This window comes from Triticum dicoccoides, chromosome 5B (assembly GCF_002162155.2).
Source record: "Triticum dicoccoides isolate Atlit2015 ecotype Zavitan chromosome 5B, WEW_v2.0, whole genome shotgun sequence".
Classification (NCBI taxonomy): Eukaryota; Viridiplantae; Streptophyta; class Magnoliopsida; order Poales; family Poaceae; genus Triticum; species Triticum dicoccoides.
In genome coordinates this window covers 220,221,696-220,234,429 of record NC_041389.1, presented here as the reverse complement: position 1 = coordinate 220,234,429, position 12,734 = coordinate 220,221,696, and positions in this window count along the sequence as shown.

The following is a 12,734-nucleotide window of genomic DNA, read 5'->3' as shown; positions in this document are numbered from 1 at the left end:
GTGGCGGTCCACAGGAGAATCACACGGTACCCCGGGATTTCCAAAAATACAGGCAACACTGGGTTCCCCAGGTGCCTCAATCCACCCACATGTGTATTAAAGTTGCCACCTTAAGTAAACCATTAATTAACAATCTCACATCTGTCATGGATACACTCACCCAATCCACGTCTACTAGCATAGCATAGCAATATAAGCAAACGTAGAAGTAACTCCCAAGGGTTGATAATAAAACAGGTAATAGGTACTACCTCATCTACTTCCCAAAACCCACATATTAACCAGATCCTAACCATGCAATTATTGGAGGATTGACCTAATGCAATAAAACTGGGTAGTAAAGAGGTATGATCAAAGTGTTACTTGCCTTGCTGATGATCCATGAAACCTAGAGACTCGTAGTAGCAAGCGGCGCACTCTGGGTACTCTATCGCAATCAAACAAGCATACAATAAGCACTCATCTAATGCACGGGTAAAACTCAAATAAGAGATCTAACCAGAAAGTTCAGCTTAAGAACTCAGGTATACAAAAAGAATCAAAACAAACGAAGCAACGAAAGTCAAGCGGCGAAACAAACAAGCTTCATTTACTAATCTGGACCTAAGTCAAAATTTTACAGTAGCAAAAACTTGTTTGAGTTGGTTAAACGGAAAGAGGGTTTCGAGATGAAACTCCAGGCGCTTGAATCACCTGATTCCAACAAACGAGCGAAAAGTTAAACTAGAACGAAAATCGGATCAGAAATCACGATCGGAAAAAATCGCGGAAAATCTGAGAAAAAGAAAAACGGACGAACAAGCTAACGAACGAACGTTCGCTGTCTGCGGCTAAACGACAAAAACCGTTCGTTAAAACGAGCATACGGACGAACATCCGCAAAATAAGTAAACCGAAAAAACTAAACCGTTCTATATAAAAAACCGCGGTTTTTATTAAAAAAACGGGCAGTTTTCCGAAGAAAACCGCCACTGGCGGCGGCGAACTCCGGCGGCAACCTCGACGTGCGACGGCGGCGGGTGGCGGCTCCGGCGGGCGGCAGGGCGACGGCGGTCGGCGGCGGAGTCGGCGGCGGGGCGGCTCCGGCACAGCGCGGGGCGGCGGTGGCGGCGGCGCGCGGATGCGGCGGCGTTGGCGACGGGGTCGGGGTCGGGGTCGGGCTAGGGTTAGGGTTAGGTGGCGGCGCGGGCTGGGCTGGGCTGGCGGCTCGGGCGGCTTTTAAAGGCTGAGCGGAAACAGAGTCCGGGTCACCCACGGCCCAAGTCGGTTCGTTTTTTTAATAATTTGTACGTGCAGAAAAAGAAAGAAAAGAAATACTTAACGGACTCCAAATATCCCGAAATAAATTTTCTTCGTCCTCTAAAAATAAGGCGGACAAGATGAACATTTATTTGGGCCTAAAATGCAATTTTGAAAAACGTGTATTTTTCCTAACTCAAATAAAATATCGATAAAATTCTGAAATAAAATCTTATTTGATTTTAATATTAAATCCTCAACATTTCTTTATTTTGGGAAAGTCATTTTATTCCCTCTCTCTTATTTTATAATTGAAATATACGAAGATAAAATAATTAAAATCAAATGATCCTTTTCAAAATTTCGGAAAAACTCAAATATGAAAATAACGAAATTCCCAACTCTCTCCGCGGGTCCTTGAGTTGCATGAAATTTTTAGGATCAAACCAAAATGCAATAAAATATGATATGCAATGATGATCTAATGTATAACATTCCAAATTGAAAATTTGGGATGTTACAAACCTACCCCCTTAAGATGAATCTCGCCCTCGAGATTCGGGTTGGCTAGAAAATAGGTGAGGGTGGTCCTTCAGTAGATCTTCCTCTCCTCCCAGGTGGCCTCATCTTCGGTATGGTGGCTCCACTGAACTTTGCAAAACTTGATAACCTTGCTGCGTGTGACTCGGCTGGCAAATTCGAGAATCTTGACTGGTTTCTCCTCGTAGGTCAAGTCGCTATCCAACTGAATCGTTTCCAGTGGCACTGTATCTCTCAAAGGAATGTCCGCCATCTCTGCGTGGCACTTCTTCAACAGGGAAATGTGGAACACATCATGAACTCCTGACAAACCTTCGGGCAATTCCAACTTGTAAGCAACTTCTCCCATATGCTCCAAAACTTTGTATGGTCCCACAAAACATGGCGCTAACTTTCCCTTAACTCCAAAACGCTTAACTCCTCGAAGTGGGGACACACGAAGATAAACTTTGTCTCCGACTTTGTAAACTGTCTCCTTGCGTTTAGAATCCGCATAGCTCTTCTACCTGGACTGGGCTACCTTGAGCCTATCGCGAATTAGCTTAACCTTCTCTTCAGACTCCTTGATCAAATCTGGTCCAAACAACTAACGGTCTCCAACTTCATCCCACAACAATGGTGTCCTGCACCTCCTTCCGTACAAAGCTTCGAAAGGGGCCATCTTTAAACTGGATTGATAACTGTTGTTGTAAGAGAACTCTGCATATCATAAATTGTCGTCCCAACTAGATCCATAATCTAGCGCACAAGCTCTCAGCATGTCTTCGAGAATCTGATTGACTCTCTCGGTCTGTCCATCTGTCTGTGGATGAAAGGTTGTACTGAACTCTATCCTGGTATCCAAAGTTTTGTGCTACTGATTCCAGAACTTTGAGGTAAACTAGGTTCCTCTATCTGATACAATGGTCCTCGGAACTCCATGCAGACATACGATCCTAGTCATGTATATCTTTGCCAACTTAGCACTTGTGTAAGCGGTCTTCACTGGGATGAAATGAGCTACCTTCGTCAAATGATCGACTACAACCCATATCGAGTCATAGCCTGAACGAGTCCTGGGAAATCCTGTGATAAAATCCATGCCTAGCTTTTCCCACTTCCAATTGGGTATCAGCAATGGCTGTAGCAATCCAGCTGGCTTCTGAAGCTCTGACTTCACTCTCTGACATACATCACAAACTGCTACATACTCCGATATATCCTTCTTCATTCCAATCCACCAGAAAGTGTCCTTCAAATCTAGATACATCTTGGTATTTCCTGCGTGAATCAAATAAGGCGAATCATGGGCCTCTTGTAAAATCACCTTCCTGATCTCTAGGTCATTAGGCACATAAACGCGGTCCTCAAACCATAGGGTATCGTGCTCATCCTCACGAAATCCTTTAGCCTTTCCTTTGCTCATCTTCTCCTTTATCTCGGCAACCTCCTTGTCTGTCTTTTGAGCTTCTCTGATCTTATCCATCAAAGTAGACTGAATCTCCAATGCTGCTACATAGCCTCTCGGAACTATCTTCAAAAATAGCTCGCGAAGATCCTCGGCTAGCTCCTTTGGTAACTCTCCGGTCGAGAGTGTGTTAACATGGCTCTTGCGGCTCAACGCATCGGCTACTACGTTAGCCTTTCCTGGATGATAATGCAATCTCATATCATAATCCTTAATGAGCTCCAACCATCTCCTTTGCCTGAGATTCAACTCCTTCTGTGTGAAGATGTACTTCAAACTCTTGTGATCCGTGTCCACCTCATAATGGTTTCCGATGAGAAAATGTCTCCATGTCTTCAATGCATGCACTACGGCTGCTAACTCCAAATCATGTGTAGCATAATTCAACTCATGGGGCTTAAGTTGTCGTGAGGCATACGAAACAACTCTTCCCTCCTGCATAAGCACTGCTCCAAGTCCTCAACGAGAAGCGTCGCAATATACTTCATAATCATTGCACTGATCTGGCAGAATCAACACCGGTGATGTAACCAAACGTTTCTTCAACTCCTGAAAATTGGCCTCACATTCCTCAGTCCATTTGAATTTGGTGTCCTTCTTCAACAACTCCGTCATGGGTTTGGCAATCTTCGAGAAATTCTCAATGAACCTCTGGTAGTATCCTGCGAGTCCAAGGAAACTCCGGATCTCTCCAACTGATGTGGGTGCTTCCCAATTTGTCATAGTGACAACCTTGGTGGGGTCTACTGTTGTTCCTTCTCCGGATATAACATGTCCGAGGAATCCAACTTCCTTCAACCAGAACTCACACTTGTTGAACTTGGCATATAACTGATGTTCTCTGAGCTTCCCAAGTACCAAGCGCAAATGCTCCTTATGCTCCTCTTCATTCTTCAAGTAGACCAAAATATCATCAATGAACACCACGACGAACTTATCCAGAAACTCCATAAACACCTTGTTCATCATGTTCATGAAATAGGCAGGTGCGTTAGTCAGACCAAATGACATAACAGTATACTCATACAGCCCATACCTTGTGGTAAAAGCTGTCTAAGGTATATCCTGCTCTTGAATCTTCAGCTGGTGGTATTCTGATCAAAGATCGATCTTGGAAAATACCTTAGCTCCTTGCAATTGGTCAAACAAATCCTCGATCATCGGCAGTGGATACTTGTTCTTGATAATCACTTCATTCAACCCTCGATAATCAACAACCATCCTCAATGATCCGTCCTTCTTCTCCACTAGAAGCACTGGTGATCCCCAAGGTGACGAACTTGGGCGAATGTAGCCTTTATCCAATAACTCCTTAATCTGCTTCTTGATTTCCTCCAAATCTTTTGCGGGCATCTTGTACGGTCTCTTAGATATCGGCCCTGTGCCTGGCAAAAGCTCAATCAAAAACTCAATGTCTCTATCCGGTGGCATGCCTGGTAACCCTTCTGGAAATACGTCAGGAAAATTCTTCACCACTGGTACTTCCTCCTGTACAACTCCTAATAAGGAATTTACTTGAGTCCTCTTCGGCACATGCCGGGATACATACTTGATCCTTCTTCCTTCTGGGATGGTAAGAAAAATCAACTTACTGGCGCATTCAATGTTCCCTCCATACTTCGATAACCAATCCATGCCTAATATCACATCCAGTCCTTGCGACTCCAATACTATTAGGTCCGAGGGAAACATGTAGTTACCAATCCTTAATGGTAACCGATCACACCATAGACTAGCCATATACTCTGCTCCTGGCGAGGTTACTAACATGGGTGACCTAAGGGCTTGGGTTGACAGTTTATACTTATCCACAAATCCCCTTAGTATGTATGAATGCGATGCACCAGTATCAAAAAGAACGATTGCAGTAATGACTTAACCAAAAACTTACCTATTATTGTGTCTGGTTGGGCTTCAACCTCCACGCTAACGTTGTTCACCTGTCCCCTGTTGAAAGGGTTAGGCTTCTTCCCAGAGCTTCCATTGCCATTTCCATTCTTTGCTTCAGGACATTCAGTGGCATAATGTCCAGTCTTCTAGCATTTGAAACAGGTAATGTGGCTTAGATCCCTCTTGGCTGGTGTTGATGGGTTGGCACGATTCTGTCCTTTGCTTCATCCATTCCCATTGCCATTCTTGGGGCCACTATGGTTGTGCGAACTCCCTCCTTCATGGGTATGCTGAAAAGGTCCTCCCGAGTTCGGGGTAAAACGAGGCTTCTACTGAGCTCCAGAATTGTACTTCCCTTGTCCATACTTCCTCTTACGGTTGTCAATCTGCTGCTACTTCCCATCAATCATGAGAGCTCTATCTACTAATTCCTGGTAATTGTTGAAGGTTGCCACCATCAACTGCATGCTCACCTCATCATTCAGTCCTTCCAGAAACTTCTCCTGCTTAGTTGCATCCGTAGCAACGTCATTCGGGGCATAACATGCTAACTTACTAAAGTCATCCACATACTGGCCAACTGTACGTCCTCCTTGGCGCAAGTTGCGAAACTCACGCTTCTTCATGGCCATAGCTCCTGCTGAAACATGGGTAGTATGGAAAGCTTGCTGAAACTGGTCCCATGTGACAGTATTGATGCGATAAGTGGCTGTGAAATTCTCCCACCATGATGCTGCGGGTCCATCAAGCTGATGTGCGGCAAAAGGCACCTTCTCCGCATCTGTGCATCCTGCAGTGGTCAACTCCCTTCCCATCTTGCGGAGCCAATCATCTGCAACTATCGGCTTGGTGCTACTAGAGAACACCGGCGGATTCAACCTCAAGAAACGGGCTAAGTGATCAATAGGTGGTGGTGGTGTTGGGTTGTTGTTGTTGTTGTTGTTCCCCTGATTCTGATTCTGGACTAGCATCTGCATCAATGCATTCTGCTGGTGGATCAACTGAGTGAGCTCCGGTGGGTAAGCAAATCCATTGTCACGTCTCGGAGGCATCTGAGGGTTTAGAAAAGATGAGAATATAGAATAGAATAAGGTCTAGAGAGAAAACACTACCCATATGCACATGAGACAAAACACAAACAATATCACTTCAATCAATTCAAACAAGGGCATATAACGGTCTAACTATCGTTACAATAGTGCTCGGACTATACTATATACATGGGGGAATACTACTACCGTTATGGTGGTCGACTAGAAAAATTGATCGGTCGAAGACTCCATGATATCTGCTCCAACTACATCAACAAAGTCATCATCGCTATCGTCTGGGTCCGAGTCGGTGTCGTCGATGATGATGTAGTTCTCCGGGCAACTGCAATCATCGTCTTCTCCTCCAGTCACGGGGAATCCCATAAATACTTTTAGCTTTTTCTTCAGATCATCAATCTTCTCCACGACTATCGTCATTTCCTCCTCATAACCATCGCGTGTAGACTTAAGTTCTTCCTCCAGCTCCGTGATCTTGGTCATAGCCTTCTTCAGATCTATCATGTCTGCGCACATCTGGTTCTCCTGGCGACGAATGTGCTGGTTTAACTCCTGGATGAAAGCTGTGATTGATCTATCCTTCCTGGTGCTGATCATCTCCCATTGATCATCTCGGGTGCCCACAAATCTGGTAAATAGTATCCTTGATATCCTTGTGGTAAACTTCTCCAATGCGTCCCATGGTGATGTGGGATGCCATGCTCTTTCCTAGGCTCCAGGTTGGTGCATCAAAGGAAAACTCTATGGGCTCAGTGACGGGCATGAACGTCCTTCCTGGAACTTGAACTTGAATCATCCAACGATCCTCTTCTGGTAAAGTGGCGATGTAAGTCCCGGTGAAGCTTGGTACTCCGATGTTCGGGTATCTAGTGACTTCCTTCAAGTGGCGTCCAAAGAGTGTATCTTCATCCGGTTGCGTGAACTTGTTCCTTGCATTCACCATCCTAAAGAGTAGAAAAGATGAGGAGTTAGAAATGAGAAGAGAGTAGTGATCTAGGGCTTTAGCTTAGTGGTCGTGTCCTACAGTCAGCGTGTGCTCTGATACCATCTTGTAGCGACCAGACCTCAAACAGTCTGATCTATGTGATCAGTGTCATCCCTAGATCGGTAATGCTAACACGCATAGTACTTGAAGGATTTATAACAGAGTAGCAATCACACACTTATTGCATCGAATGTCTCAAAAGAGAACTTATTACAATAAATATAGCTTAAGGCCATCGAATAACGATAACAGTGGAAGGCTTGGAAGATAAAGCGAGTCCATCAACTCCAACGGCATCACTGAGTATAAGATCACGACCTAAGGCACCTTACTCGTCGTCTGAAAAGTCTGCAACATGAACGTTGCAGCCCGGAAACGGGTCAGCACATGGAATATGCTGGCAATGTAACACATAGAGAGTAATGAACAGAATAATGCTATCACTATATGCATATATGGCTGGTGGAAAGCTCTATGGTTACAGTTTTGCATAAAGCCAATTTTTTCCTACAGCAAAGGAATAAATATTATTTAACTATCATGGTGGTTGTTAAATATTGAGAAGGTTCCTCCAACTCAATCCCAATTAAGCATCATCTTTAACCCAACAAAATTAAATAAAGTAACATGATGAGATTCACATGATAATCCAGGTACTAGATACTCAAAATGTCCATAACCGGGGACACGGCTAACCATGATTAGTTTATACACTCTGCAGAGGTTTGCGCACTTTTCCCCGCAAGACTCGATCTCCTCCGTTTGATTTCTCGCACTACATGGTGTTTGAGAAACGGATGACCGAGACACAATATTTCAGAAGCATTAACTCTTTACTCTGGGTAGACAGTACCAACCTACATCCCCTACATCTGCTAGTCTACCACTGAAAGAGGTCACACAACATATTAAAACAGGTAACTCCCCAAGGGTTGATAATAAAACAGGTAATAGGTAACTCCCCAAGGGTTGATAATAAAACAGGTAATAGGTACTACCTCATCTACTTCCCAAAACCCACATATTAACCAGATCCTAACCATGCAATTGTTTGAGGATTGATCTAATGCAATAAAACTGGGTAGTAAAGAGGTATGATCAAAGTGTTACTTGCCTTGCGGATGATCCGTGAAACCTAGAGACTCGTAGTAGCAAGCGGCGCACTCCGGGTACTCTATCTCAATCAAACAAGCATACAATAAGCACTCATCTAATGCACGGGTAAAACTCAAATCAGAGATCTAACCAAAAAGTTCAACTTAAGAACTCCGGTATGCAAAAAGAATCAAAACAAACGAAGCAACGAAAGTCAAACGGCGAAAGAAACAAGCTTCGTTTACTAATCTAGACCTAAGTCAAAATTTTACAGTAGCAAAAACTTGTTTGAGTGGGTTAAACAGAAAGAGGGTTTTGAGACGAAACTCCAGGCGCTTGAATCACCTGATTCCGATAAATGAGCGAAAAGTTAAACCAGAACGAAAATCGGATCAGAAATCACGATCGAATATAATCGCGGAAAATCCGAGAAAAAGAAAAACGGACGAACAGGCTAACAAACGAACGTTCGCTGCCAGCGGCTAAACGACGAAAACCGTTCGTTAAAATGAACGTACGGATGAATGTCCGCAAAATAAATAAACCGAAAAAACTAAACCGTTCTATATAAAAAAACAACCGCGGTTTTTATAAAAAACTGGGCGGTTTTCTAAAGAAAACCGCCGGTGGCGGCGGCGAACTCCGGCGGCTACCTCGACGGGAGGCGGTGGCAGGTGGCGACTCCGGCGGGCGGCGGGGCAACGGCAGTCCGCGGCGGTGGCGCGGAGCAGCTCCGGCGCGGCGCGGGGCGGCGGGGGGGCGGGGCGACGGCGGCAGCGGCGCGCGGCTGCGGCGGCGGCGGCGGGGTCGGGCTAGGGTTAGGGTTAGGTGGCGGCGCGGGCTAGGGTGGGCTGGCGGCTCGGGCGGCTTTTAAAGGCTGAGCGGAAACAGAGTCCTGGTCGCCCACAGCGGCCCAAGTCGGTTCGTTTTTTTAAGTAATTCGGACGTGCAGAAAAAGAAAGAAAAGAAATACTAAACTGACTCCAAAAATCCCAATATAAATTTTCCCCGTCCTCTAAAAATAAGCCGGACAAGATGAACATTTATTTGGGCCTAAAATGCAATTTTGAAAAATGCGTATTTTCCCAAATAAAATAGCGATAAAACTTCGAAATAAAATCTTATTTGATTTTAATATTAAATCCTCAATATTTCTTTATTTTGGGAAATTCATTTTATTCCCTCTGTCTTATTTTTATAATTGAAATATACAAAGATAAAATAATTAAAATCAAATGATCCTTTTTCAAAATTTGAGAAAAACTCAAATATGAAAATAACGAAATTCCCAACTCTCTCCGCGGGTCCTTGAGTTGCGTGAAATTTCTAGGACCAAACCAAAATTGCAATAAAATATGATACGCAATGATGATCTAATGTATAACCATTCCAAGTTGAAAATTTGGGATGTTACAGCTATACTGCGTGCACCATGGCTTAGGGCAGCGCTTATTTGGTGGAGGGGTCGGTGATTTGGGTGGAATGTGTCGACACCATGCCGGCGTTCAGGGCGTGTGGTATGTGGAAGGAGGAGGAGGATGGGGTCGGGTGTGGATTACCTGCCTGGATATGCGAGGCCGAGCAGCGTGAAGGAGGGTCACCGGTGAGGGGGGCAGCACTGCAAGCAAGGAGTGAAGGTTTCAACTTGGAAAGGAAGGCGGAAACAAGGTAAATGTGGCTTTTGGTAAGGGGGAGGGGGCCGGGCGGTAGATATTTCCGCGGAATCCGAAAATTTGGAATCGCTTCAGCGAAAAAACTGGCGCGCAAAGTGTCATCACACATGGTCCCTTATTCAGAACTGTGTACGATATGTGAACATCACAAACGATTCAGATAGCTTGGATTGTCCACGTCCCCATCTTTCACCGGCGAAGATTGAACAGTGAAATGACATTTGGGGAGCGAGCGTGTGCTTGACACGCCGGTTGTGGACTGTAGCCGACGAACCTTCTCGCGTAAGCCATAGGCGTACTATACACTGACGGTGCTCTAGGATATTTTGTACTGCATCTCACACGGTTGGTAATAATAAACTATGTGGGATCTACTTGATTTTTCATCTTGATTTGAATTACATAATGGGGTCACAGCTCCAAAGGATGGTGATTGAATGCTAGAACTTCTATCTGTAGTGAACATGCAACTATAGGTGTGTCGTCAAAAAATTTGGAATTATTCAGGGTTCGTTTGGACATTTTTATATGGTAACTTGGTTTTCTAGGCATTTCAGGTGCATAATGCCAAATTAAACCACATGCACATGCTCCGTTGCACCAAAATGGGTTGTAAAATGATATATGTGTCCATGGGTTGATGCTTACGCCCCATTCAAGAAATGGGGATGAATTTCAAACACCACGGCACCGTGGCTCTCCGGCAAACGTTGAGGTGCTTGCTTTTGTAATTCTAGTAAATACAAAACTCATATGAAATTCATGAACCTTGGCATGCTATCATGGAACGGCATCAAGATGCTGGGGTAAAAAAATATTGTCCCATTTGGGCCAGGTTCACTAGTGCAGGTTGCTGCTAACGCGACACTATGATCAGAGACCCTTCGAGAAACTGTGTACGATGCAATAATCGCAAACGATGGTGTGAGAGAACCGTCAAAAATGTCCAAAACGTTTGCGATGATGGATGCATCAAACACGATTCAGATTTTAGTTGCTGTGCGATGCAGGGCATACGGTTCAGTTCAATTAACTGTTTGCGATGAGGAGTAACAAACAAAATGTGCAACCAGATGAAGGCGTGTGCGATACACAGCATACGGTTCACTAGGATGAACTGTTTATGATGAGGCAACACAAAAGAAACGGTCAGCCAGAACGAGGTGTGTGCAATATACAACATGCGGTTCACTCGGATGAATTGTTTATGTTTAGACAAGCGAACATAAATGGTTCAATAACAAGATGTGTGTGATACGCGGCAAATAGGTCTGTAATCAAAAATGTGTGCGAAGACCGATAATAACACATACGGTTGCTTTTAATAAGACGTATGTGATTTGCTTTGTCTACACAACATGTATTGGCCATTGGTGGATGGGCGGTCATCCGGATACACCATAAGGATACGCCGACGGGTTCCCTAGTGTGGTCCGTGTTCATCTCATCATGTATACGTGTCCTTTCGTCCTTCTCTCGCTGCTCGGCCTCGCCTATCCAGGCAGGTAATCCACACCTGACCCCCATCCTCCTCCAACTTCCAACTCCCACATGCCATTTGCTAGCTATGCCGGTTAAGCATGCTCGGTTTACTCATTGCGAGTGCCGCTCCTGCCTTTCCTTAACAAATTATAGTGAATTGTGCTATCTACTTTTACCATGCAATATGTTGCTCTAGTGTATATGTTCTATATGTCGTGCAATGTGGTGCTCACTTATTAACTATTTGGTTAATTATTTGTCGTGTTCAGTTAACTCTTTGGTTCAATTCTGCAAATGTGATGTTCAATTCTTCAGGCTGCAATTTTGTATTGTCTTCCATGTGAGAAATAAATCAATTTTTTCTTTACGAAATACATGAGAAACAAATCCAATTGCTATATTTCCAAGTTGTCAAGCATGCTTGGTTTGGTTAACTGTTTGATCTTCTAGTATGTTATACATTGTGCAATGTGGTGCTCAGTTAATGTTTGGTTCATTTGTTGTGGTATTTAGTTAACTATTTGGTTCCATTCTGCAATACGATGTTCAATTGTTGTGGGTGCATTTTGTTATTGTATACCATGTGAGAAATAAATTGAATTTGGCTACACTAAATACATGAGAAACAAATACAATTGCTATATTTCCAAGTTGTTAAGCATGCTTGGTTTGGTTAACTGTCTGATCTTCTATTAGGAGTATGTTATATTGTGCAATGTGGTGCTCAGTTAATGTTTGGTTCATTTGTTGTGGTGCTTAGTTAACTGCTTGGTTCAATTCTGCAATGCAATGTCCAATTGTCGTGGCTATAATTTTGTATTGTTGTGCATGTGAGGAATAATTGAATTTGGCTGCACTTAATACATGGGTAACATATACAATTGCTATATTTCCTAGTTCTTAATGATGCTTGGTTTGGATAAATGGGTTTTCCATGTGGCTTGAATTAAACTGATGAATCTGCAATGTGCTTATTTTTCATCAACATATTTTACTGATAGCATGCGGACCCTTGCTTAACATGATGACTAACTACCTTATATGTGTTGCAGGGAAATAATATAATCGGAAGCACTGAGGTTTACAATCGAGGTTAGAACGTGCACGGTCCGTTGTCTAATAGCACATTATTGTGCAATTGCAGGAACCATTCTAATACTTAGGTTTTTAACAATTTGGTCTTGCACATGTATGTCCTACTGTCAGAGGTTTTGGCCCACTGTTCGACCCTTTTTGCATATGGGGAAATGAGTTGTCTATGAATATCAATCAAGTCAAGAAACTCAGAAAGATTGTCAGGATAAAGAAATTGGCGACAAAAAACAACAAGATCT